A 27691-nucleotide genomic window follows, 5' to 3' on the forward strand; every position below is an offset into this window, starting at 1 on the left:
TCCGTGTTTCTGGCCCCTGCCCTCACTGACCCCTGGTCTGCTGAAGTGAGACCCAAGGACAGGCAAAAGCTCCAAACTGGAGCCTGATGCCAAGAGACCTTGAAGTGACAAGCTCTGGGAACAGAGCTAGAGATAGAACTTACTGTTCTCCATCAGGATTTTGACTCAGGAAGAAAAATTCTGAGTAATATAATATTAAAAAAAATCTAACATTGAATTAAATGCCTAAAATAATTAAATATTACCAAAAAGAGTATACAATTGAATCTGAGAGTATGTATTTTCTTAAATTTTATTCTCTGTATCATTTTTGTAAATAAAGATTGGGAGTCATGTTAAGCTAATTTAATTGATGACTATTGAGATTGGGAAAAAAAGATAACTGAACCCTTTTAAGCTCTATATTAGGAAGAGATTGAATATCCAATGGACAATATGAGACCTTTGGCTGCTGAGGGGTGAGGATCCACCAAGAGAAATCCAGAATAAGGCTGGAGTGCTGAAAGACAGTGTTTCTTTCTAAAATTGCCTACAGATGGGGACACCACCAAATCCAGAGTATTTTACTTGAGAAAAGCAAATCAATGCATGAATACATAATGAGATAGTATTAACTTTAAGTGAAGACAACAACCGACCTAGACAGACATTGTTGCCATCAGCACAGCAGCATTAGCAAAATTACTAGGTGGGGAAACTTTCCCTTCCATTCTTCCTCTTCCCATTCTCAGTCTTCCCCTCACTGAGGTTCAGGTGCTAGGGCTGCTTCTGGAGATCCCAAAGCCTCACTAAGTGAAGATTTTGCCCTTGCGTCAGGATTCTTCCCCCATCATCAGACACTGAACCTTTCTTTTGGGACGGATTTCACCAGATAAACAAATCCATGCAGATACTTAGCAAGTTGCTATTAAACATTAAAACAGGAGTCGCTTCAATCCTTAGATGTGCTACTAATGCTGAGCTTTTTATAGACGAGGGAAAGCTGGTAGGGAACAGTTTCTGGGTGCTGCAATGTGCAGGTCTAGACAGGTCCCTGGGGAGGTCCTGAACCAGAGAGAAATGGGGCTGCTGGCAGGACACGGGTGTGTGGAGGGGAGCACCGCCCAGAGAGTGGGTAGAGAGTCTGTCGTTAGCATGATTTCCCAAGCGTACTCTGACCTCAGACAAGACGCTGTTGACCCCAGCCTTCTTTCCTCCAGTAATTTGTGTCACAGCCCCATTTGGATAAGGGTCCAGAGGAGGAATCCCTGTTGTTTGCCCCAAACCCTTGAGCTTCTTGCAGGCAGGAGCACATCTTAGCTCATGTAGAGCCAGTGCTTTGCTCACACAGGCGTTGATGTTGATGCCACCAACACCAGTGATGAGGAGAGTTCAGGAATCATCCATCCTTAACTAGTGGCTCAGCTCTGTTATCTGAGTAACGCTCTGATCTGTATATCTGCACGCCAGATTTTCCCTCCCATCCTAAGCATTTGGTCTCTGATTTTCCATGTATTTCTAGATATTTTTAATTTCATCACATAAATTCTCGTAATCCACTCATAAAATAATTCAGTGTGTAAATAAAGCAATAAATAAAGTGCTCGGATTTGTAGGATTATCACTAGCTGTTACCTGGCCTTTTTAAAAACCTTTTTTAAAGGAACATGACAATATTATTGCTGGACCTCCTCTTTGTAACGTTGTATTAGAAAGAGACCATCTAGATGTACATGTGGGGTACACGACTTCCCTTGGAATTCCCATCTATCCAGTACTTGTTTTCTACACTTAATGCCTTCAGAAATCTCTGCTAAAATCCTCTGACAAAAGTTAGTGCTCTGAATGCCACAAATGCATTTGAGCTTCGGATTTTTCAATATTTGCAAATAAGGTTGAAAGATTTCTTACCCCAAGGGATGGGGCATCAGTTCTGTGGAAAACTAGGGCACAACAGCATTAGGGGACCTGGTCTCTGGTCCCTGGAGCAGGAGAGCAGGTAAATCGAATCCTGGTTTGTGCCCAGTGTTGGCCATGCTGTCCCTGTCTCTGGGGTTGGGAGCAGCCGAAGCCAGGTGGGCGACGAGCAGAGCGGCTGTGAGCTCTCTAAGGTGGCCAGATGGCAGGGAGCTGCCTGCTGGGCGCGAGATGGCCAGCCTAGGCATGGGCACTTTTGCTGGAATTTGCTCTCTGTTATCAGGGCGCCAGGTGACACAGGTCATCTTCCGCTTCAAGCCAAGTTACAGGACAACAGGAGAAATCTGCCACCTGGCCGAGACACCTCGGTGAACAGCCCTCACATGGGCTGAGCTGCAAGTCGATTCTCAGAGAACAAAATTCTCTCTTGTCTGGTCCTAAAGGGCTCCTCCTGTCTAGTCCTATGCAGGAGCTTGGACTCCTGCAGGCCTCTGAGAGTTGAACTTTAAGTTCACTGGCCAGCTGAACCTTCCAGCTGACCCTGAGTTGTCTCACAGTTGTGCTGCAGACCATAACTCTATCCCCACTGCACGCCCACCTTGGTCCCCCACTCACCATCTGTCTTCTTGTGTGCCACTTCCTGAAGGAATGTGAGTCACAACAGATTTAGCAGGGGTTGAACCAAATGACTTTACAAAGAAAGACAATTTCATATAAGGAATAATAGCCTAGAAAAGGGGAGGTTAGGTGTGAGGGTAAGAGTGCTGTCTGATGGAGGCTACAAGCTCTTCTAGCCAGGAAATTGGGCTCCGTGGCCTGAACCAGGGAAGGAAGGACTTCAGTAAGACCTGCTCTACAGCTGAGTAGCCCTCTAAGATGAAAGACCACAGCCTTTTTTTTTTTAGCCTAAAACACCCCAACAGTCGAGTTACTCCTCAGTGACTAGCAGTGCTATAAATAACATCAGAATCAGAGAACAGAATCAGAGAACTGGACCAGGGTCTTACCATTACTCAGCCAGCACCCTCCCTTTCGCAAGCTGAGGCATGGGTGAGTGTTAGGTGTTTATGATGGAATTGCCCCCACAGATTTTATTAACATTTATCAACACTCGCATATGTTTTCGGGCCCTCCCTTCCCCTCCTATCCCGGCCAATAATTGAGAAAAGCCCTGTGATATGCAAGTCATGGCAGAGCAAAAGGATAGTCAAGTCCCCATAAAGGGAATTGTGAACTTCATTGATAGGAACCCCAAGTTGTAGGCAACAAACCTTTCAGAACAAGATTGGGAACTTTGGCTCAGGATAAAGTCTGGATTCTTAGTCCTGTGAGACCAAGTTTTCACAAACAAATCTTTGGATATCTGAAGAATACATTCTGACTTGGAGCCTAAGGTGAAGAACACTTACAGGTGTTATGTTAGTCAATCCAGGAATAAGACTAAAAATAAAGGGCCAATCGGAGGACCCTTGGGAAATGTCCCGCGAGGGCTAAAAAGAGTTGTACCAGCATGGGGGAGATAGGACCCGGCAGACAAGAGAGTTGCAAGAGCATGGGGACTCTTCCGAGGGGGACAAGGGGCATGGGGGGGTCCATGCAGCACCAGCAGGACACAGGCCTCTGAGTGCTCATGTGTGTGTGCTGCTGGGAAGTTGCCAGGCTCTGACCCCAGGGAGGAGGTGCCCAGCAGGTGGGAGAGAATGGGCAGAGTAGCCGCGCATGCAGACCGAGGAAGGAGAAGCACACCGACAAAGGTGAGTGAGGGTGAAGAAGAGACCAGCCGGGTAAAGGCCATGGAGAATGTTCTCTACCAGCCAGTTTCTGTTAGAGCTCAGAGCCCTGCCCCGGGTCATGTCAGCTTTTGCCTGAAGGTGCCTGGCAGTCTGACAAGTACCAGGAAACTTGGGGTGTGTGCTGTGGTTGGAGGTCCACACTTTGAGCAATGAGGAACTCAAACAGCTTTGTGGGCAGCCTCGTGGGCTGGATGCCGTCGTCTGGGGATTCTCCGAGGGAGAAACCCAGAAAGCTCGCAACAGCATTTCTGTCGTGTGGAGGCTCCTGGAAAATTGCCCATGAGAAAGGAAACCCCAGGCCTAGCTGGAGCCACCAGTCCAGAGCTGGAGCCGGATGTCCCCTTGGGAAGCTATGACTTCATAGGCCCTGCTGGTGCTTCAAGGAGAGCTCACTAGGCTCTCAGGTGTGGGACGGGCTGAGCGTTTACGTGGAGTCCCCAGCCTTTCTTCCTTTGCTCAGCTTCCTCAAACCCCTCCAGTTTTCCATATTCCTTACCTCATTCTTCCCTGCTGTCTATGGAAATCTCTTCTCCTATAAATAATTCTGTAAGTTCCTTATACTGGGTGCAAATGCTAGAGGAGTCTTACATATTCCAGAAGGATTGATATTTTAAGAAGGGCAAAACCTTGACCCAAAGAAAGGCAATTTTGGCTGGTCAAATATAAAGACCTGAACACCTGTGTGTTCAGTTTAGCACATTTGAGGGGATACACAGATTTGTGTATCGACCTGGATTGGGGGTAGGGGCAGAATTTTAAGTCTATGTGAAAGGAATGGGCACAGTGTTTTGGGGGTGTGGTTTTGTGGCGTGGGGTGGTGGAGGAAACACTGGACGAGCAGTCAGACTACCTCCCTCTCAGGGTCTCCATTCCTGATCTGTAAAGTGAGCGATTTGGCCCAGGTAGATGACATTTAAGAACTTTGCAGCTCTTGAAGTCAACAATTTTCCTTATCATGTGGGACCCATCATTCCGAACCCGGAGAAGCAGCTAAGCACCCTGGATGCTTGATCAGGTGCCATATAGACAGAGATTCCATCAGAATGGACAAGAGTTCACGACTTTCAAAGTAAGGTCAATGTAATACTTACACCTGGCAGTGTCATTTCAAAGGTAGGGGAGGAGCAAGTGACAGCTAACACCGGGAGAGGGGTAATCTCCTCTGTGGCTCCTGGGACTGACTCCAGCCCAAGACCAGCCTATAAGAGTTGGTATCTTTAGTTCTTTAAGGCACCTCCATACTGTTCTCCATAGTGGCTGTATCAATTTACATTCTCACCAACAGTGCAAGAGTGTTCCCTTTTCTCTGCACCCTCTGCAGCATTCATTGTTTCCAGATTTTTTGATGATGGCCATTCTGAGTGGTGTGAGATGATATTTCATTGTAGTTTTGATTTGCATTTCTCTAATGATTAATGATGTTGAACATTCCTTCATGTGTTTGTTGGCAATCTGTATATCTTCTTTGGAGAAATGTCTATTTAGATCTTCTGCCCATTTTTGGATTGGGTTTTTTGTTTTTTTGATATTGAGCTGCATGAGCTGCTTGTAAATTTTGGAGATTAATCCTTTGTCAGTTGCTTCATTTGCACGACCCAGCATATACCCTGAGAAAGACATAATTCAAAAAGAGTCATGTACCAAAATGTTCATTGCAGCTCTATTTACAATAGCCAGGACATGGAAGCAACCTAAGTGTCCATCAACAGATGAATGGATAAAGAAGATGTGGCACATATATACAATGGAATATTACTCAGCCATAAAAAGAAACGAAATTGAGCTATTTGTAGTGAGGTGGATGGACCTAGAGTCTGTCATACAGAGTGAAGTAAGTCAGAAAGAGAAAAATAAATACCATATGCTAACACATATATATGGAATCTAAGAAAAAAAAAAGGTCATGAAGAACCTAGGGGCAAGACGGGAATAAAGACACAGACCTACTAGAGAATGGACTTGAGAATATGGGGAGGGGGAAGGGTAAACGGTACAAAGTGAGAGAGTGGCATGGACATATATACACTACCAAATGTAAAATAGATAGCTAGTGGGAAGCAGCTGCATAGCACAGGGAGATCAGCTTGGTGCTTTGTGACCATCTAGAGGGGTGGGATAGGGAGGGTGGGAGGGAGGGAGACGCAAGAGGGAGGAGATACGGGGATATATGTATATGTATAACTGATTCACTTTGTTATAAAACAGAAACTAACACACCATTGTAAAGCAATTATACTCAAATAAAGATGTTTAAAAAAAAAGAGTTGGTATCAGTGATATACAGCTTGAAACTTGATTCTTTCCTAGGGAACAGAATGGGGGTGCAGTTCCTGAGAAAGCGAATGAACAGAAATTAGCCTTCACCAGCTGCTCCTGTAATTACATTTAAATTCAGTTCAACTAATTTCTTACACTTGATAAAAGCAGTTGTCTTTCCAAATTATTCTTAGACTCTTCTATTCCAAACACAATATAAATATACTACGGTCAGGTTAGGAAGGTCTTTCTCTGTGGGCCTCTCTGTCACTCACGTTCTGCTTGGCCCTGTGCTGGGACACAGTTTTTTGTTAACAGCTCAGAAAACTAAACTGCCCTATTAGCATAAAGAGTCTGTGACTCATTGACTCACAGATTGTAAATCAGACTAACGTTGAATTTTAATTAATTATATTAATTTTAGGGGAAACAACAAAACTGAAAAGTCTGCTGTGCTTCATTTACTGAGAAAGTCTGAAATGTCCTTTATTTTTAGCAAGAGCCATAAAAACATCTCATACTGAAATAATGTAAAAATCAAGGAAGGGTTGTATTACTCAGCGTGATCGCGCCCTTTAAAAGGCTTTGACATTTTCTTTATTTTTGTAAGTTTTTTAGAAAGAAATATATATATATATATATAATATTATATTATATTACATCCACATATGCATACGCTACACCAGACCCTCTCTGTAACAGTATTCACTACTGACTGTAATTCAGTATAAAGTGTTTCTATCTTAGAGCTTCTCAAAGGGAGGTTAATTACTTGAATTATCATAAAGAACTTGTAATTAGTTAGCTTCATTTAAGAGACTGCCCCATGGTAAGAAAGGCTCAAATACTTGTTGTATATACATACACAGTCTATTTATTATTTATTTTTCATTTGCATTTATTTAATTTCTCAAGCTAACGTATATTAGCACTTACTATGGGCCTGGCACCTGCGCAGGTGTTGAGAGCATAAAGTGGAGGTAAAATGGGTTAAACCTGGCTAAGTGGCATAATACAGTTAAGGACACAAGGCTTTGGGAGCAAGGAGAGAGCATCTGAGAGCACTGGGAGCAATGGGAAAAACTCAGCGTTGGTGGCATGAAGGAAAGCCAATAGTGAAGATCTACAGTTTTCAGTCCAGAGAGTAACTATCACCTGCCTTGTGTATGCCAGATGCTGGCCAGGTGTTTGGGAATCCAGAAGTGAACAAGCTAGACACAGTTATCACCCTTTTGAAGTTTACAATCAAGTTGGGAGAAGGTAATCAAATAATGACCCAGGGATTAACTTGCTATTTTGCTATTTTAAGAGTCTTTAAGGAAAAGTACAGATGCTTTAAGAATATACTTTGAAGGGGAGCTAAGGTATATGCTGAAAGTAAGGACAGGCTTCCCTGAGAAAGTGACATTGGAATAGAGATCTGACAGATAAGTAGAGAGGCCAGCCAGGAGAGATGGTGGAAAGAGCATTCCAGTTAGAAGGAAAAGATATTCAAGGCACTAATAAGCAAGGAAGCTTGGTATTTGCTAGAAACTGAAAAGAAGCCAGAGAGATTAGCATAGCAAGGTGGGTTAGTGTCTTAAGACCAGGACTGGAAAGGTGGTCAGGAACCAGATCATATAAGATTTGGGCTTTAAGATAAGAGCAATAGAAGCATAATAACACACTCAAAAAATAAAAAAGGAATTTGTTTGGGTAGGAGAATTATGAATTTAAAAGCACGTAGCACTATGCCTGAGGTTTAAGAAAATTAGTCACTCTCCCTCTTTCTGTTCTAAGCTTAGGTCCTTCTACTAGGATAATCTATGTACTCTGCACCTTCGTCTTGGGCTCCGGAAGTGTATTCTGTCCTGTCAGTTCTGATTTTGATTCCTAACCTAGTTTTTCAATTTGTCCCCATCCTCTGTGATAACCTATGATATCTGCTATGGTTAGCCATCTGGATGATGGAATAGCTCATTTATTCAATTATTAATTCAACAAATGCTTATTTTGCACAGTGATCCACTCCTCATTGAGCTTATAGCATCGCAAAGGTATAAGATACATGCATAAAAATTATAATATTGAACATTCTACTGGAGACCCTAGACAGTGCACAAAGGCAAGGAAAAGAGGGTGGGAGGTAAGAGTATGTTCACAAGAAATCCAAAATAACCTACCAATAAATTATTAGAATTAATAAAGAGCTTTACCAAAATAGCTGGGTACAATATCAACATACAAAACTCAGTTGTATTTGTATAAATCAGCAACAAAATGTATAAAAATATGAAGCAATTAATGTAAATTTTTTAAGCATATGCAAGACCTCTATGGGCAAAATTTTAAAACCATGTTGAGAGATATTAAGAAAACCTAGACAAATTGAGAAATATACCATATTCATGGATGGGAAGACCCAATACTGGAAAGATACTAATTTTCCCAAACTGATTTGTGGATTCCATGTAATCTTAATCCTAGTCAAAATCCAAATAAGGTTTTTTGGTAGAATGTGATAAGTTGATTCTAAAACTTAGATGTAAATACAAAATATACCTGACTCTCCTGAAGAAAAATAATGAAGTAAGAGGACTTGCCGTACCAGACACCAGACACCAGATCTGTTGTTGTTTTTTTTTTTTTTTGGAATTTTTGAATTTTATTTTATTTATTTTTTTATACAGCAGGTTCTTATTAGTTATCTATTTTATACATATTAGTGTATATATGTCAATCCCAATCTCCCAATTCATCCCACCACCACCACCCCCCCTGCCACTTTCCCCCCTTGGTGTCTGTACATTTGTTCTCTACATCTGTGTCTCTATTTCCGCCCTGCAAACTGGTTCATCTGTACCATTTTTCTAGGTTCCACATATATGCGTTAATATACAATATTTGCTTTTCTCTTTCTGACTTACTTCCAAATCTGTTTCAAGTTATAGTAGAGGCAAGGTGGTATTAGCACAGAGATAGACAAATAGACCAATGGAGCAAAATAAAGAGAACAAGTAAAGGATATGCATATGTGTGGACACTTGATATCTGATAGAGGTGAATGGCAGATCAGTGAGGAGAAGAATGCCTTTTCAATGATGAATTCCAAGTAGGTTAAAGGTCTAAATGTGAAAGGTAAAACTACAAGCTTTTAGATCATAATATAGAATATTTTCATATAAGAAATATAAGCAATATCTCCTTAAACAAGATTAAAAAATGAAAGGTTTATTAATTTGGCTACATTAAAATAAAAACTTGTGTTTATAAAAGGATACCATAAAAGTAATAAAAGATCAAACTTTAGGGTGGAGGAAGATATAAATGTTACATGTTATGATATTTTTATATATAACTGACAATAAATTGACAATATATTTAAAAGACTATACCATATCAATAAGAAAAACTCAATCCAAAAGAAAAATGGGCACAGCCCAACAAATTACAAGAGAATAAATCCAAATGGCCAATAAATATAGGTAAAGCATTTTAATAGTAACGAGGGAAATGTAAACTAAAAGCACAAAGAGAGGGCTTCCCTGGTGGCGCAGTGGTTGAGAGTCTGCCTGCCGATTCAGGGGACGCGGGTTCATGCCCCGGTCTGGGAGGATCCCACATGCCACAGAGCGGCTGGGCCCGTGAGCCATGGCCACTGAGCCTGCGCGTCTGGAGCCTGTGCTCCACAATGAGAGAGGCCACAACAGTGAGAGGCCTGCATACCACAAAAAAAAAAAAAAACACAAAGAGATAACACTACACATCCACCAGATTGGCAAGAATTAAAAAGTTTGATAATACCAAGTATTGACAAAGATGTGTAATAATGAGAAGCCTCATACACTTCGGGGGAGGAGGGTGGAGTATAAACTGGTATAGCTGCTTTGGAAAACAATCCAGCATTATCCACTACAGTTGAAGATGTATACAGCTTATAACTCAGTGCCTCTACCACTACACGTGTCCTAGAGAAACTCATGTATTTGTACACCAGGATAATATATGCCAGAATGTTTAAGGCAGAATTAGTTGTAATTATTGAAAATTGGAAATAAGCCAAATATTCTTCTACAGAGTGGATAAATTGGGATATTAATACAAAAGAAGACCATATAACAATAAAAATAAATGCAGCTATTTGCAACACAAATGACTCTCAAATAACATTGAACAAAAGATATAAAATGAAAGAATACATACAATCTGATTTCCATTCATTTAAAAACAGGGAAAACCAAACTATATTGTTTATGGAGACATACCAAAGTGGTAAAACTATCAAATAAAGCCATAAAAGGATTATTACAAAAGTCAGAACAGTAGCTCTTTCTAGGGTAGTGGAAGAGTGATATAATTGAGGAAGGGTGCCTGGAGAGCTTTCAGACTGCTGGCAACGTTCTGATTCTTGACCCAGGTGGCAGTTACAATAGGTTCACTTTATTATTACTTGGTAAACTGTACATATGTTAAAGTTTTTTTTCCTGAATGAATATCACAGCAAAATTTTTTTAATTGTATGTATAATTTGTGTGTTTCCAAGGATTTCCTGTCTTCTGGGATTACTCTTCCCTTGAATAATCAAATAAGAATAATAAGTCTCCATCATGTGTGACTGTGGGTAGACTTGTCTCCTGGTCATTTTAAGTGGCCTCTCATTTCAAACTGCTGTGCAGGGTGCTCCTGCTACCTGACTACCGCCCACCCTTGCAGTGATGGTGCTGTAACTGGGTGGCCTCAAATCAGGGAACTGGGTGCTCTCCACTACTCCCATTCCAAGCACAGTAGTCACCAATCATTTTTGATCTTGCAAGTTATCAGTGTGTTATTGTTGAGCTCACACAAATGTGTGAATATTTACTTATTTATAATTTTTATACATTTTAAACTAACATTTCAAGTGGATGTAAACCCATATTTCAAAAAATGTTGACTTTTTGGTTACCATCTTGACAGATCTGGTTAGTCATGATTATTTTTTTCCTTTAAGTATGTCTGATGAAAAGCCGTTTTCTTGGGGTCCATTTGTTTGTGTTATCAGCATTAACTTCAATATCCAGTTTCTTTGCAGGAATCTTTTTAAACAATTTGTCCATTTTTTTATGAGGATGAATTTAGATAAAACTAGATGATCTAATCCATAACCTCGCTCAACTGCCCATGTGTAAATTACAATATACCTCAATAGATCAGAGTAATGAATAACACTATATTATTTACCTTTTGCAAGTGCCCTCAAAAACTTGGTTGTTTAAAAGATGTATTACCTTGTAGTTTCTGTGTGTCAGAATTCCAGGCTTGGATTCATGAGGCGCCTTTGCTTCAAGGTCTCTCATTAGGTTGAAGTACCATCCAGGGCTGTAGTGTCATCTGAAGGCTTGCTGGGATGGGGGCAGGGAGAGGGAAAGGCAAGTTATACACTTCCAAACTCACTCATGTGGTGACTGGCAAGCCTCAGTCCCTTTCCATCTGGGCTCTCCATGGAATTGCCTTACAACATCCCCCAGGTGAGCAATTCAAGAGAGAAACCAAGACAGCAGCCACAATTTGACCACAGGAGTGAGCTCCCAGGCAGGGCCAGCTTCATGGGCATATGACCTGTGAAGTCTCACTGGGCCCTGGGCTTAGAAGGGCCCTACACTTGAATTAATGCTCTGCTGTACTACCTTGAAATTCTTGATAATTTTTGAACAAGGAATCCATATTTTCAGTTTGCACTGAACCCTACAAATGATATAGCAAGTCCTGTACCCCAAACAGGCATATTTTTGCTAAATGTCACTCAACTCAAATTAGAGCTACATTTTACCAGGTGAGGACACCTAAATGAGGGTAATCAAATTCTCTCTTAGGAATTTCCACTAGAGTCCGAAGCTGGGAATAGGAGTCAAGTCACAAAAATGGGAAAACTCTGGAGAGAAGGTCCAGAAAATGCTGCTTCTGAAGTCACCAGAGCAATCTTGGTTCTTCCCAAGTCCTGGACATTCAGCTCTTCCTTGGATTCCATGATCTATCCCAGGCTCTTTCCAGTAAATCTTTCTTTTTGCTTTATCAAACTGTGTTTGGGATTTGTTCCTTTTAACCAAAGAATCTTAATGGATTTAACCAACTTTGTTGGTTGGCCGAGCTTTGGCTAAGACTGCACAATAGCCTCCGACCTAGTTGGTGGTGTGCTGGAGGTGGCTTACACACACTTGGAAGAGTCAATTTTGTGCATTTCTTCCCAACTTGGTGTTCAATTATGTCATAAAGATAGCTTGAAATCAGTCATGGTGGAAGTATTTACACATAGAAATCAGAAAATGCTGCAAATCTGGAATTTTCCCCCAAGAGAGCCAGTTGTTAAACATTTACCAGCTTGTCGCTGGACCTAGTCCTGCTTTAGGATACGATGAGGGAGTTACATGGGACTAGGCTCTGTTGGGATAAGGCAGTGAAAAAAGAGACAGCCCAGAAATATAACAACAAAACCCCAAATCCTAACTCTCATGGTGCAGTGGCTGCCTTCAAGTAGTCTTTCCAGCTCACAATGAGAATCGCTCCCACCACATTGTTGCCTTTAGAAACCATGAGCTCTTCCCACCCCGTTTATTGGAACAGGGCTGAACACATTATCTGACACCGACCAATCAGATTCTCTCCCCTGGATTCAGTAATTTCCTGTTCAAGATGGCAGGATGAGCAAAGTATTTGTTTTTATCCTCTCCTGAGAGTCCAATAGAATATAAACAAATAAATCCACAAATATGAAGAGACTCATCAGAAGCTGAGATATTTCAACAAATTTCTAGAGTATAATGAGAGTTTGGAAGCCTATTAACAGACAAAACAGAGTGAGGAAGCCTCAATCCAGACAAGCCGGGAGACTACTACACAGAGCGACGAATTGCCCCACAGAAGCTGGAAATGCTGCAAGCTCAGTTGGTAGGTACACAATTCTACTGACTCAGTGACTGTACCAGTTGCGGTGGCATGCTCCATTCCTCTCTCTTCACCCTCCCTAGGAAGGCAGCCTATTTCTCTACACGTAAGCAAAACAAAGGGGGCCCATGCTAAGGGAATTAGGGTTGATGGGGCAGACGTGGTGCCCCTGGGTAAAGACCTCTCCATGCTTGCATTCGGAGGCCCTCCTAGCCCCAAACCTGGTGCTCCTCCTTGCCAACTCCTCCTTTGCTTATTCTGTGAATTGTGGAGCCCTGATCACATCTAAAAATTTTCCAATAATCCTATTTATGAAAGATCAGAAAAACAGACATATACATACAACAGCAGAAAAAAACCACCTAGCAACCTAGAAACAAGTCAAGACACCCTCCCATTCTTAATTATAAACAGACAAGCAAAGCTAACCGGACCTCAGAATAAAATGAGTAGCATGAAAACAAGACAAAACAGAATGAAACACAATAAACTGACCCTGAACAAAGGGAGATATTAAGAGGAAAAAATTGAAAACTGAATAAAACACAATAGAACATACTAAGTGAGATGTGAAAAGTATGGAATTCATATAACAAGAACAGAACACTTTGAGAAAGGAACAAAGCAAACAGACAAGCAGTGCAAATGAGACAAGAAAGAGCACTGGTGTGCTAACCATACAATTGCAAAGTAAAATTCTATTTAGGAGCTGGCATTTTCCTCCATGTGGGATGGAATTAAGAAATATTTTAAAACTCAGGAGCTGAGTTTACTATCCTCCCCCTGTGAAAGCAGCATGAAAGAAAGCCAGCCTTCAGAGAAGAGTGAGACAGCAGAGTAAACAGCAAACACAGAGAAAGAGCAAAAGCACAGCTGGATTTCCAGTTTCCTTCCAGTTCCTATTTCGTGATCCTTGAGGAGTTCCACTGCCTTTGGCTTCTGTGAGATATCCCAGTAGCTTCTTAATAAAATTCCCCTCTTGGTTCAAACTAGGTCAAGTTGGGTTTTGTTAGACAGAAGACAAAAGAGTGTTAACTAAGACAACAGGGCTGGTAAACTGGAAAGCGATCCAGTCTCAAGTCCCTCAGGATTGAATGTAACTAAATGGAGGTTCAGAGGAAGAATCAAGCCCAGTGATTGTGCCCTTGTTCCTGTGGTTAACTTTTCCTAAATTCTACACTGACATTCAAATTGTAAAGTTGGACAGCAGATGCCCCACATGCAGTGTTTCCTGCATTTACATTTATTTTCTCAACGTCTTGAAAGAAAGATGGGGCTTAGCTTGCCAAATCTCTAAGCACCTTATAATAACCTATTCAGACATCATATGGAAGGATTAATTTAGCTACTTCACACATTAATACAGCAGAAAACAAACTAAACTACCTTTCCATGTATCCGAGGCAGCCTGGGAGTTTTTAATGCCACTGTGGATTTACCTGAAAGTAATACATTTTCATCCTTAAAGCCAAACTTGGGGGAAGAAAAAAAAAAAAACCTAAAGAGAAAGAGCCTCAAATTAGCAATTTGACTGGGAGAACATTACATCAGTTCTAGTTCTCCTCCTCCCTCCTCAAGATGTTTTCCCCCCATGTCCTTCCTTCACTTTGCCCTCTGGAAGGAAACTAAGTGCAAAGGAGGCCTGGCATGTTCTGGTCCAGAAGAACATTCATGCCCCTGGTGTGATCCAGCTAAAGGAGAGAAATATAGCTTTGGTGGGAGAAAAAGAAAAGGTAAGTTATCAAGAAAATGGAGGGCTTCCCTGGTGGCACAGTGTTTGAGAGTCCGCCTGCCGATGCAGGGGACACGTGCTCGTGCCCCAATCCGGGAAGATCCCACATGCTGCGGAGGGCTGGGCCCGTGAGCCATGGTCACTGAGCCTGCGCGTCCAGAGCCTGTGTTCTGCAACGGGAGAGGCCACAACAGTGAGAGACCTGCGTACCACAAAAAAAAAAAAAAAAAAAAAAAGGAGATCTCACAAAATGAAAGATACAGATGTTGGGGGAATGGAGCTTTCTGATCTTAAAATCAGCTTTCCCTTTTTCAAATGCACAGTAATTGTATTTTTCTTTGTAGATTTTGGTCTTATTGGTTGGTTTGTTTGCTTGTGTTCCAGCTTGAGACAAGTTGCCTTCTCAACCCAGCCACAGTCCATGAATTTGTTGTTTAACCCAAATCCAATTGAAAGTTGCAGGAAAGAGAAGAGGAAACATCTCAGACCCAAGTGGCCCACACCATAAACAAAGGGGAACCTCACTGTGCCAGCTCTTGGCTTCAGATGGGCCCAGCAGGGAGCTGGAGTCCCTGTGCCAGGCTGAGGGCAGCCACCGAAGCAGATGCTGAGCAACTCAGAAGAACTATTGATTTCAGACGCTCAAATTCCTCAGGGTGGCCACCCGCATCTCCTCAGTGGGAGGGCGGAGGTAGCTGGGAGCTGTGTTGCCCACCGCTGGCTGCCAGCACAGCTCGAGTTGGGAGACGTGTCCCCAGCTTCTGGCTCCAAGCAGGAGGTTTGTTAGGAATCAGCACTGTCTCTTTATGAAGATTTATGGAGAAGCTGACAAACATTAGGCTGTGAAGCAGAACTCAGGTGAGCTCACTCCCCTATGTGGAGGATTCAGGAAGGCGGTTTGGATGATCAAGGATGATTCCCTTTCTCCTCTGGTTCCCATTGGTAGCCCAGCCCTGTGCTTGGCCCAGGAGGAAAAGCCAAGGTGAAGCATGCATGGCTTTCTGGCTACATCCATTCTTCTTCAGAGAGAAAGAGAGAGACTGGCACTTTTTGTGGCATCTCACACAGAGGGGAAAGGCCAAGATAAATGGATAGTTTCAAGGTCATTAGCTTCCTGAGCTCACAGTTTGCTTTTCTCTGCCAGAGGACTGCTTGGAGTGGTTATAAATATTTTGTGGCTGGGCCAGGGGAGTCCATTGTTGGACCTGGGGCTCTGAGACCTGCTGCCAGTGGCAAATTTGGACTCTGAGGCTGTGGAATATGCCTTCCCTCCCTTCACATGCTTGCCATGAAAGAGCTGGAGCAGCGAAATGCAGGGTGCAATCTCTTGGAAACTCTAGGGCCTCCATCATCGGTGCCTGGCCTTGGGAGAAGGGACCTGGGAAAGACTGGGGAAGAACTCAGAAATGCTCCAGGCATTCAGTCTTTCTAACCCATGAGGAGATGAGGCAGGAGTTAGGAAGGCAACACTTTAAAAGAAGAGGGGGTCGAGGTGGGCAGCCTGACAGTGATGGGGGGAGGTGGGAAGGGAGATGGGGAGAGTAGGGATCTTCATTCGAACTCCATTGTGATCTGAGCTTTAGTTTTGTTTCTCTTAATCACTTTCAGGGCTCTCCATGTTCTATTTTGACTATACCACATCCTCACTTCTCTTTTTAACTTCAAAATTTTTATTTTTATTGTAAAATAAATAAATTTTATTTATTTGACAGAAAAAACAAAAGCAACCTTTAAGTTTCAACAATTTCCATGGTTCCAAATTTATCCCCAAGCCTTGAAATTGTATATGGCCACATTTTTTTCCATCAATGTGTGCATATATGCTCTGTATTGTCCACATAATGTGATTTATAAACATGTTTCCACATATTAGCAGAGACTCCATGTGTATCACTTTAAGTGGCCATCAAATAAGTCACTGTGGTGATATCTAAGGGCCTTGGTCATTCCACTATTTAGGATATTTGGGTTAAATATCTCTCTATATTTATATCTATAATTTTATCCCAAGATGTATATATGTATGTGTGTGTATGTATATGTGTGTATATATATATATATATATATATATATTTTTTTTTTTTTTAATGTATCTTTAAAAAATTTTCTTCTCGTGCTAGTCCTTTTCTTTTGCATCACTCCTCTGGGTTATATTCTTAGAGCGTCAATTACCAGGTCAAAAATATAAATCTTTTATAGTCCTTATTACTTACTACCACTTGGTTCTCCAAGAAACAGAAACCTAACCCTGATGCACAGTGTTGGTAGCATTATGCAAATGAAGGATCAACATAGGTTTTTATCATTTTTCATTTACTTTTGGGAAGGCTGCCTTCTTCCATTGCTTTTTTGCTCTAGTTGCCTTCTCCCAAACACTCATATTTTCCAACCACCCTCATGTATATCCTGATTCCTCTCCTCACAACTTGTCATTTAGTGAGGTGTATAGCACCCTGTGCATTTGGCAAATGGCTGGTGACACACCAGCTGCCCAGTAGACCGGCCTAGAAAGTGGCTGCTGGCAGTTAAACAACCACACACAAGGCGTGACCTCCAGATGCAGAATTTTCAGGCAAGAAGGCTTCCTCACTTCTGCAGGTGTTGGGTGTTTTCCAAAATTCACCTTCAGGGTGTGGTTGATGAGTTAGTAGGGGTAGGAGGTGAGGCACTGATCACGGCTCAGGTCCCCTGGTTGACCTTTCTGGATGTGGACAGGCAGGGGGCAGGAATGACATGATTTCCAGAGGGAGCTGGCTGTCCCATGCTTCACTGCTCAGAAAAGTCCCCTGTGCCAGGTAAGCCTGCCGATGCAGGCACACTGCTCCCATTGAGATGAATGGGGACAAGCAGTTCCCCACACACTCTACAGGACTGAAAACATACAGCAGGGTGTTTTTTTTTTCATGTGGATGGGGAAGGGTTAGGGCCCTGGAGAGAGCACTCAAACCAGAGATTTCTTGCAATGTGGTGCCTTCCCAGGATTCTAGATCTACTGAGAACATCATGTAATCCCTCACTCACAGAGTTGATCACTTTGGGATTCAACCAACGAGCAGGCAGTGATAAAGTGAAGAAAAACAAACACCTTAAAAATGGCATTGCCAGGGTCCTTGGTACCCGTTGGTACCCATGTATTGTTTGGATTTGTCTATAATTGTGGGTTTATGATGATGTCCGTAAATGTGCAATCTACGCAATTTAATTTGTGGGAGCTTTAGGAAAAAGCAGCTTGGTCTACTTCCAAAGTAGACCAAGTGGGTAACATTGGACCTGCAGAGTTGCAGCTGGTGCAGCCCTCCAGAGGTTTCCCCTTCTTCTGTAAACACCTGATCGGATCTGTCCACCATACTATGTACCCTATGCAGGGCGGACGGTGGAAGAGGGTGCAATAAACTGTGCTGAACAAACAACAGTGCATAAACAAATATGTCCTTAGTGTCCTCACTTTAGTGATGAGAAGACTTCGGTCAGGGAAAGTTCAATAGCTGGCACCAGGGACATGGGTGTTTCACTGGACACCTAGGCCAGAGTCAGGCCTTCTGCCTCCTGGCCAGCCTCTTTCCTCTTAGCCTGTCTTATGAAGTGGTGATGACTAATTCTTGCCCATATTTTATAGGACCATTTTTGAGAAATTAAAGCAACATAAAGAAGAACTTATATTTTATAACTATATGCATGGTGATGGATGCTAACTAGACTTGTGTGGTGATCATTTCATATATACATTTCACAAAATATACAAATATTGAATCATTATGTTATATACCTGAAACTAAAATAATGTCATATGTCAATTACAACTCAATTTAAAAAAAAAAAAAGGACTTACCCACCATCAGGGTAGCATAGCATCAGACTGCACCTGGGTTAAGTGTTGGACTCTCTCTCCCAGGAGACTTTTAAAGAAAGAACAGACCAATCACCTTGTCTAGACTATATCACCCAATCACCAAACACCGTGTAGCATTGTGTAGCTTTATGTGGTTCCTGAGCATATATACTTGAATTATTCATTGGACTCTTGTAACAGCTTGTAGATATAGGTGTTGTTGCATTTACTGATGAGGTAAATGGGCTGCAAAGCAGCCACGTTCTCTCCTCCATCACACAGCAAGCAAGAGGCAAAACCAAGATCCGAATGTCCAGTATTTCCCATAAGCAGCCAACATCAAGGATTAGGACCAGGTCCCTGACACTGTAGTGGCCCAGGAATCGTTATAATAACTAACATTGCTCAGGTGCTAATGTGTTAGATATTAACTCATCTGATTCTCACAGCAACCCTATGAAGCAGGCACTACCCTCATCTTCATTTTTCAGATGAGAAAACTGAGGTACAGAGAAAATAATAACTTGGTCAAGGTAACCCCACTGGTTAGATGCAGAGGCAAGATTGGAACCCAGATGATCTGACGTTAGACCTGAACTGCTAACCACACATCTCCAAGATAAGGTGAGGATGCATGTGCTCATGGATATCACGTGGTTTCTAGAGGGTCTGCTTGCTTCTTTGAGGAGGATGTCAGAGTTGGCCCCCCCAAATCAGGGGAACGCCTCCCCACAGAGGCAGGACAGGCTGATACAGGAACTGGTTCCGCATATCTGAAGGCTTTGTGACGTTTAGCCCTGAATACCCCAGAACAGAGAAGAACAGAGCATTTAAAGCTGAACCAGAATAAGTGAGAATGAACAGGGGAAGTGTGGTCTCTGCCTAGCCCTAGATGACAGTGGGCATTCTCAAAGGGCAAGAGCAGAGCAGGCAGCACCCAAGAAATGGGTGCCGTGGCTTGGTGTTACAGGGAGTGCCCAGGCTGCAAGGGCAGGTCCTGCCACAGGCCGTGGGCCTGTATGGTGTCCCTGAGAGAGAAGAGACAGCCCTACAAAACACAGAAGCACAGGCAGAAACTGTTAGTAACTCAGAGGCATCAATAGTCATCTAGTAGCCCTGACACAGTTGGGGACCACCTGAGCCAAAAGTAAAGAAATGGCGTTTGCATTTTTCTTTGAAACTGCTCACTGTGGGCTGGAAGCTGCCATCCCCCAAGTGTCAGAGAGGGACAGGGGTCTGGAGAGTTGCTGGATGAAGCGACTTGGCCCTGCTCACGGAAGGTAGATTGGCACGGCTCCTCAAGGCCTGGGCTGCTGAGGGAACACGCATGACTGCTCCCGGCAGCAGCATGCCTTCTGACATCAAGCCCGGGGAGGCCTGGCGGCGGGGAGAGTGGGCTTTGGCACCGAGAGCCCCAGAGTTGGACAATTGGACTGTTCACAGTTGGGTCACTTTGGGCTGCTGCTAGTTCCGGCTTTTGCTGGATGCCATTTTTCCTCTTCAGAGTCATCTCCATTCTGGGTCCCCTTATCTTTCCTTCTGTTTTCATCCTTGTCTTACACAAAGGATGAAGCTAAATGTTCAATGATCCCCCACCCCAATATCCAGTCAATTAACTTATTCCTTTGTTAATTCATCCATTAATCAGACATCAATTACTAGGCCCCAACTGCATGTCAAGCCCTGTGCCAGGCACCATATATGCAGCACAAATATGAATAAGAATTAGTACCTCCCTCTAGGAGTTTCTAGACTGTTAATCTTGGAGGTCAAAAGCAAAGATCAGTTTCAGCAAGTAAATAATTAAACAAGGATCTGTGAACCACTATTAGAGTCAGAAGAGAGAGCTGATTCTAGTTACTTCATAGTCCCCAAGAAAACTGTCCCCTGATGTGACCATCCTCATACTTCTCTGTGCCTTCAGAGAGGTAACAGGAGTTGCAGTTGGAATGGATGGGAGTCCAGTTCCCTGGTTCCCCTGGTGACTTCTACCTGAGGCTTTCCCAGCTCTCCTAGTCCCTGAGGACCTCAGAGAGGAGCACGACATGGAAGCCAGCACACCAGCCCTTCAACCAGCAAGGAGGAAATGCGAGGAGTGGGTGGTAACAACTAGCTGGGAGGAAGCATTTCTTAAAAAGGAATTTCATTAAGGGACTTCCCTGGTGGCGCAGTGGTTAAGAATCCGCTTGCCAACACAGAGGATACAGGTTCGAGCCCCAGTCCAGGAAGATCCCACATGCCACAGAGCAGCTAAACCTGTGAGCCACAACTACTGAGCCCGCATACCACAACAAAGAGCAGCCTGCATGCTGCCACAACTAGAGAAAGTCTGCATGCCTGGAGCCTGTACTCTGCAACAACAGAAGCCACCACAATGAGAAGCCCATGCACCACAACGAAGAGTAGACCCTGCTCACCACAACTAGAGAAAACCCGTGCACAGCAATGAAGACCCAACACAGCCAAATATAAATAAATAAATAAATTTTTCTTTAAAAAAAAGAGACATTCACAGAAAGATAGACAAAATGAAAAGGCAGAGGACTTTGTACCAGATGAAGGAACAAGATAAAACCCCAGAAAAACAACTAAATGAAGTGGAGATAGGCAACCTTCCAGAAAAAGAATTCAGAATAATGATAGTGAAGATGATCCAGGACCTTGGAAAAACAATGGAGGCAAAGATCGAGAAGATGCAAGAAATGTTTAACAAAGACCTAGAAGAATTAAAGAAACAACAAACAGAGATGAACAATACAATAACTGAAATGAAAACTAAACTAGAAGGAATCAATAGCAGAATAACTGAAGCAGAAGAATGGATAAGTGACCTGGAAGACAGAATGGGGGAATTCACAGCCACAGAAAAAAATAAAGAAAAAAGAATGAAAAGAAATGAAGACAGCCTAACAGACCTCTGGGACAACATTAAATGCAACAAAATTCACGTCATAGGGGTCCCAGAAGGAGAAGAGAGAGAGAAAGGACAGGAGAAAATATTTGAAGAGATTATAGATGAAAATTTCCCTAACATGGGAAAGGAAATAACCACCCAAGTCCAGGAAGTGCAGAGAGTCCCAGGCAGGATTAAACCCAAGGAGGAACACCCTGAGACACATAGTAATCAAACTGACAAAAATTAAAGACAAAGAAAAATTATTGAAAGCAACAAGGGAAAAATGACAAATAACATACAAGGGAACTCCCATAAGGTTAACAGCTGATTTCTCAGCAGAAATCCTACAAACCAAAAAGGAGTGGCACAATATAGTTAAAGTGATGAAAGGGAAAAACCTACAGCCAAGATTACACTAGCCAGCAAGGATCTCATTCAGATTCGATGGAGAAATCAAAAGCTTCACAGACAAGCAAAGGCTAAGAGAATTCAGCACCACCAAACCAGCTCTACAACAAATGCTAAAAGAACTTCCCTAAGTGGGAAACACAAGAGAAGAAAAGGGCCTACAAAAGCAAGCCCATAACATTTAAGAAAATGATAATAGGAACATACATATCAATAATTACCTTAAATGTGAATGGATTAAATGCTCCAACCAAAAGACACAGGCTCACTGAATGGATACAAAAACAACACCCATATATATGCTGTCTACAAGAGACCCACTTCAGACATAGGGACACATACAGACTGAAAGTGAGGGGATGGAAAAACATATTCCATGCAAATGGAAATCAAAAGAAAGCTGGAGTAACATTACTCATATCAGATAAAATAGACTTTATAATAAAGAATGTTGGGGCTTCCCTGGTGGCGCAGTGGTTGAGAGTCTGCCTGCCAATGCAGGGGACATGTGTTCGAGCCCCGGTCTGGGAAGATCCCACATGCTGCGGAGCAACTAGGCCCGTGAGCCACAACTACTGAGCCTGTGCATCTGGATCCTGTGCCCCGCAACAAGAGAGCCCGTGACAGTGAAAGGCCCATGCACCACAATGAAGAGTGGCCCCCACTTGCCGCAACTAGAGAAAGTCCTCACACAAAACGAAGACCCAACACAGCCAAAAATAAATAAATAAATAAATAAAATCCTTCCTTCTACTTTAAAAAAAAAAAAAAGAATGTTACAAGAGACAAGTAAGGACACTACATAATGATCAAGGGATGAATCCAACAAAAAGCCATAACAATTATAAATATATATGCACCCAACATAGGAACACCTCATACATAAGGCTAACAGCTAAAAAAGAGGAAATCGACAGTAACACAATAATAGTGGGGGACTTTAACACCTCACTTACACCAATGGACAGAAAATTAATAAGGAAACACAAGCTTTAAATGACACAATAGACCAGATAGACTTGATTGATATTTATAGGACATTCCATCCAAAAACAACAGATTACACTTTCTTCTCAAGTGCACATGGAACATTCTCCAGGATAGATCACATCTTGAGTCAAAATCAAGCCTTGCTGAATTTAAGAAAATTGAAATCATTTCAAGCATCTTTTCTGACTACAACACTATGAGATAGAAATCAATTACTATCAAGATAGTAATTGACCAAAATGGGAAAAAATGTAAAAAACATGAACACATGGAGGCTAAACAATACGTTACTAAATAACCAAGAGATCACTAAAGAAATCAAAGAGGAGATCAAAAAATACCTAGAGACAAATGACAATGAAAAAAAAAAGATCCAAAACCTATGGGATGGAGCAAAAGCAGTTCTAAAAGGAAGTCTATAGCAATACAAACCTACCTCAAGAAACAAGAAAAATCTCAAATAAACAATCTAACCTTACACCTAAAGCAACTAGAGAAAGAAGAACAAAAAAACCCAAAGTTAGTAGAAGGAAAGAAATCATAAAGATCAGAGCAGAAATAAATGAAATAGAAACAAAGAAAACAATAGCAAAGATCAATAAAACTAGAAGCTGGTTCTTTGAGAAGATAAACAGAACTGATAAACATTTAGCCAGATTCATCAAGAAAAAGAGGGAGAGGACTCAAATCAATAAAATTAGAAATGAAAAAGGAGAAGTTACAGCAGACACCAAAGAAATACAAAGCATCCTAAGAGACTACTACAAGCAAGTCTATGCCAATAAAATGGACAACCTGGAAGAAATGGACAAATTCTTAGAAAGGTATAACCTTCCAAGACTGAACCAGGAAAAAATAGAAAATATTAACAGACCAATGAAAAGTAATGAAATTGAAACTGTGATTAAAAACCTTCCAACAGGGCTTCCCTGGTGGTGCAGTGGTTGAGAGTCCAGCTGCCGATGAAGGGGAACAGGTTCGTGCCCCGGTATGGGAAGATGTCACATGCCGCGGAGCGGCTAGGCCCGTGAGCCATGGTGGCGGAGCTTGTGCTCCGCAATGGGAGAGGCCACAACAGTGAGAGGCCCATGTACCACAAAAAAAAAAAAAAAATTCTTCCAACAAACAAAAGTCCAGGACCAGACGGCTTCACAGGTGAACTCTATCAAACATTCAGAGACGAGTTAACACCCATCCTTCTCAAACTCTTACAAAAAATTGCAAAGGAAGGAACACTACCAAACTCACTCTATGAGGCCACCATCACCCTGATACCTAAACCAGACAAAGATACTACAAAAAAAGAAAATTACAGACCAATGTCACTGATGAATATGATGCAAAAATCCTCAACAAAATACTAGCAAACAGAATCCAACAACACATTAAAAGGATCATACATCATGATCAAGTGGAATTTATCCTAGGGATGCAAGGATTGTTCAGTATACACAAACCAATCAATGTGATATACCATATTAACAAACTGAAGAAGAAAAACCATATATCATCTCAATAGACACAGAAAAAGCTTTTGACAAAATTCAACACCATTTATGATAAAAATCTCCAGAAAGTGGACATAGAGGGAACCTACCTCAACATAATAAAGGCCATATACAACAAACCCACAGCAAACATCATTCTTAATGGTGAAAACTGAAAGCATTTCCTCTAAGATCAGGAACAAGACAAGATTGTCCACTCTTGCCACTATTATTCAACATAGTTTTAGAAGTCCTAGCCATGGCAATCAGAGAAGAAAAAGAAATAATAGGAATGCAAATTGGAAAAGAAGAAGTAAAACTGTCACTGTTTGCAGATGACATGACACTAAATACGGAGAATCCTAAAGATGCCACCAGAAAACTACTAGAGCTAATCAATGAATTTGGTAAAGTTGCAGGATACAAAATTAATGCACAGAAATCTCTTGCACTCCTATACACTAATGATGAAAAATCTGAAAGAGAAATTAAGGAAACACTCCCATTTACCACTGCAACAAAAAGAATAAAATACCTAGGAATAAACCTACCTAGGGACACAAAAGACCTGTATGCAGAAAACTATAAGACACTGATGAAAGAAATTAAAGATGATACAAACAGATGGAGAGATATACCATGTTCTTGGATTGGAAGAATCAATATTGTGAAAGTGACTATACTATCCAAAGCAATCTACAGATTCAATGCAATCCCTATCAAATTACCAATGGCATTTTTAACAGAACTAGAACAAAAAGTCTTAAAATTTGTATGAAGACACAAAAGACCCCGAATAGCCAAAGCAGTCTTGAGGGAAGAAAACCGAGCCGGAAGAATCAGACTCCCTGACTTCAGACTATACTACAAAGCTACAGTAATCAAGACAATATGGTACTGGCACAAAAACAGAAATATAGATCAATGGAACAGGATAGAAAGCCCAGAGATAAACCCACGCACCTATGGGCAACTAATCTATGACAAAGGAGGCAAAAATATACAATGGAGAAAAGACAGTCTCTTCAATAAGTGGTACTGGGAAAACTGGACAGCTACATGTAAAAGAATGAAATTAGAACACTCCCTAACACCACACACAAAAATAAACTCAAAATGGATTAGAGACCTAAATGTCAGACCAGACACTATAAATCTCTTAGAGAAAAACATAGGAAGAACACTCCTTGACATAAATCACAGCAAGATTTTTTTTGATCCAACTCCTAGAGTAATGGAAATAAAAACAAAAATAAACAAATGGGACCTAATGACACTTCAAAGCTTGTGCACAACAAAGGAAACCATAAACAAGATGCAAAGACAACCCTCAGAATGTGAGAAAATATTTGCAAACAAATCAACAGACTAAGGATTAATCTCCAAAATATATAAATAGCTCATGCAGCTCAATATTAAAAAAGCAAACAACCCAGTCCAGAAATGGACAGAAGACCTAAATAGACATTTCTCCAAAGAAGACATACAGATGGCCAAGAAGCACATGAAAAGCTGCTCATCACTAATTATTAGAGAAATGCAAATCAAATCTACAATGAGGTATCACCTCACACCAGTTAGAATGGGCATCATCAGAAAATCTACAAACAACAAATTCTGGAGAGCGTGTGGAGAAAAGGGAACCCTCTTGCTTTGTTGGTGGGAATGTAAATTGATACAGCCACTATGGAGAACAGTATGGAGGTTCCTTAAATACTAAAAATAGAATTACTATATGACCCAGCAATCCCACTACTGAGCATATACCCAGAGAAAACCACAATTCAAAAAGACACATGCACCCCAATGTTCATTGCAGCACTGTTTACAATAGCCATGTCATGGAAGCAACCTAAATTCCCATTGTCAGACGAATGGATAAAGAAGATGTGGTATATATATATACAATGGAATATTACTCAGCCATAAAAAGGAACGAAATTGGGTAATTTGTAGAGATGTGGATGGATCTAGAGACTGTCATACAGAGTGAAGTAAGTCAGAAAGAGAAAAACAAATATCGTATATTAACTCATATATGTGGAACATAGGAAAATGGTACAGATGAACCAGTTTGCCGGGCAGAAGTTGAGACACAGATGTAGAGAAGAAACGTATGGACACCAAGGGGGGAAAGCGGTGGGGGGTGGGTGGTGGTGGTGGGATGAATTGGGAGATTGGGATTGATATATATACACTAATATGTATAAAATAGATAACTAATAAGAACCTGTTGTATAAAAAATAAATAAAATAAAATTCAAAACAAAAATCAGGTGGCAGGTCAGATTTGGTCTACGAGACATAGTTTGCTGACATCTCCTCTAGATACTTCCCTTTTCCAAACATACCCTCCATGTAAGGAAATGGTCACAGTTCAGTGCCAGTGATTGATAGTTTGCAGGACAGAGCTTTGTCTTCCAAATGCCAAAATTTAAGGTACTGAGAGCAGCTAAGCCCCTGTGCCACATCCTTCAAAGAGCAAAAAGAAACAGGATGCCAACTTTGTGAACTTGAACAAAAAGTGATCATTTGAGGAAAGAAAGAGTGAGGAGAGAGAACCCTGACAATTAGTACTCACTAGCTCAAAGAGAATCACTAATGAGGGGTGATGGCCAATGATAAGGAAATGCATATCAATTTTCCAATTTACTTCCAGCAAGCCTCTTAATTTTAGAAGGGATTCATCTTATAGTTGATTGAAGAACTAAAACAGGTAGATAATTTTTCCTCAGGACCATCTCTCTTACCAACTCAAGGGCAAATGGGTTAAAAAAAAAAAAAGAAAACTCACTCCAGGATGTGGAGAAAAGGGAATATTTGTGTACTGTTGGTGGGAATGTAAATTGGTGCAGCCACTGTGGAAAAGAGTACAGAGGTTTCTCAAAAAACTAAAAATAGAACTACTATATAACCCAGCAATTTCACTCCTGGATATACATATCACAAAAGCAAAAACACTAATTCAAAAAGATATATGCACCATGGTCATAGCAGCATTATTTACAATTGCCAGGACATGGAAATAACCTAAGTGTCCATCTGGAGTTGCATGGATAAAGAGGATGTGAGATATATATATATATATATGCATGCAGTGGAATACTACTCAGCCATAAAAAGAGAATGAAATTTTGCCATTTACAGCAACATAGATGGACTTAGAGGGCATTATGTTAAGTGAAATAAAAGTCAGACAGAAAAAGACAAATACTGTGTGATATCACTTATATGTGGAATCTAAAAATACAACAAACTAGTGAATATAACAAAAAAGAAGACTCACAGATATAGAGAACAAGCTAGTGGTTACCACTGGGGAGGGATGGAGGGGCACTATAGGGAAGAAGGAGTGGGAGGTATAAACTATATAAGATAGGCTCAAGGATGTGTTGTACAGCACCGGGAAAATAGCCAATATTTTGTAATAACTGTAAATGGAAAGTAACCTTTAAAAATTGTAGAAAACTAAAAAAATTTTTAGAAACCTCACTCAAACACTTG

Source organism: Hyperoodon ampullatus (genome assembly GCF_949752795.1).
Source record: "Hyperoodon ampullatus genome assembly, chromosome: 2".
In the NCBI taxonomy this organism is placed as follows: Eukaryota; Metazoa; Chordata; class Mammalia; order Artiodactyla; family Ziphiidae; genus Hyperoodon; species Hyperoodon ampullatus.